At 37.2% G+C, this 1,792-nt stretch overlaps 1 pseudogene; it reads left to right on the top strand.

The window, feature by feature from the left end:
• Window positions 1–299: 299 nt before the first annotated feature.
• On the top strand, window positions 300–1,389 carry LOC141514242 (non-selective voltage-gated ion channel VDAC3 pseudogene; annotated as a pseudogene).
• The last annotated feature ends 403 nt before the right edge of the window (window positions 1,390–1,792 follow it).

The following is a 1,792-nucleotide window of genomic DNA, read 5'->3' as shown; positions in this document are numbered from 1 at the left end:
CAAATGTAAAAGTCCTTCAAAATAGAATTGACCAACTGGAAAAGGAGTTGCAAAAGGTACATGAAGAAAATTATCTTTAAAAAAACAGAATGAATCTCTAGGAACTGTTGACTTCATGAGACAACAAGAATCTGTTGAAAGAAACCAAAAAAAAATTGAAAAATTCAAGAAAATGTATTTTACCTCTTTGGCAAAACAACTGACCTAGAAAACAGATGTAGAAGAGACAACTTAAGAATCACTGGGTGGAGAAGACTTTCAGCCGTGCCCTGGTGAGGAGGAGGCAGTGGCTCCTCGAAATGTGTAACACTCCAAGTTATTGTGACCTAGGAAAGGCTACCAAAGATGTCTTCAACAAAGGATATGGGTTTGGTTTGGTTAAAATAGATCTTAAAACCAAGTCTTGCAATGGAGTGGGATTTTCCACATCTGGTCATTCATACACTGACACAGGAAAAGCTTCGGGTAATTTGGAAACAAAATACAAGATTTGTGACTATGGGCTTACCTTCTTTCAAAACTGGAACACAGACAATACTCTGGGTACAGAAATCAGCATGGAGGATAAATTGGCTAAAGGTTCGAAGGTGACTCTTGACACCATGTTTGTACCAAACACAGGAAAGAGTGGAAAATTAAAAGCTTTCTATAAGCGGGACTGTTTCAGTCTTGGTGGAAATGTTGACATTGATTTTTCAGGACCGATCCTCTATGGCTGGGCTGTATTAGCTTATGAAAGATGGCTTGCTGGCTATCAGATGAGTTTTGACACAGCCAAATCTAAACTGTCTCAGAATAATTTTGCCTTGGGTTATAGGGCTGTTGACTTCCAGCTACACACACATGTGAATGATGGCACTGAATTTGGAGGGTCAATCTGCCAAAAGGTTAACGATGACATTGAAACATCAATAAATCTTGCTTGGACTGCTGGCAGTAACAACACTCATTTTGGCATTGCTGCTAAATACAAGCTGGATCACAGAACTTCTCTATCTGGTAAAGTGAATAATGCCAGCCCTATTGGACTTGGTTATACTCAGACACTCTGAGAAGGTGTAAAATTGATGCTTTCAGCTTTAATTGATGGAAAAAACTTCAATGCAGGAGGTCATAAGGTTGGGTTGGGATTCGAATTGGAAGCTTAATATAGTTTTTAAGTAAAGTATCAGCTATCTGCCCCTTGAAATGAAGAGAAATGAACCCACTCTGTTTTGGCCTTAATATTCTTCTGTGAAATTTCAACAATGTGAACTTTTTATCCTTCCAAAGAATTGTTGTAGCACCACCATGCTGATGTCTAGAGGTTTTTGAGTCTATTATAAGAAAGAAATACTTGAAGGCATGCATGGAAGTTGTAATGTTTGTGCCACATTTCAGTTCAGTTTTTCAGTGTTATTTTAAATTTGTTCTTCAATGACAATGCAGTGTCATGTTATAAAGGAAATGACCTGATCCTCCAGTTCATACATCACATCCTGCATGTCCTACACCACTTTTTCAAGACATTTTATCAACTTGGTCTCTGCTATAGTGAAAGCTTTGGTTTTGCATCAGAGTAAAATAAATTCATCACATTTGGAACATAAAAAAAGAATCACTGGGTTTCCTGAAATCATTGAGGATAAAAAAAGCCTGGGGTCCACATTTCAGGATTTAGTGAAGGAAAATTGCCCTGGTATCATGGAAGCAGAGGGCAAAATAGTTATTGAAAGTACACATAAAATAATATATCAAAGAATATTGAAAGAATTGTTATTGAAGGAATTCATTGAAAAGAATGCATGATAGA

This window comes from Macrotis lagotis, chromosome 1, assembly GCF_037893015.1.
Source record: "Macrotis lagotis isolate mMagLag1 chromosome 1, bilby.v1.9.chrom.fasta, whole genome shotgun sequence".
Classification (NCBI taxonomy): domain Eukaryota; kingdom Metazoa; phylum Chordata; class Mammalia; order Peramelemorphia; family Peramelidae; genus Macrotis; species Macrotis lagotis.
The sequence above is the reverse complement of the archived record's forward strand: the minus strand, read 5'-3'. Positions and strand labels throughout refer to the sequence as shown.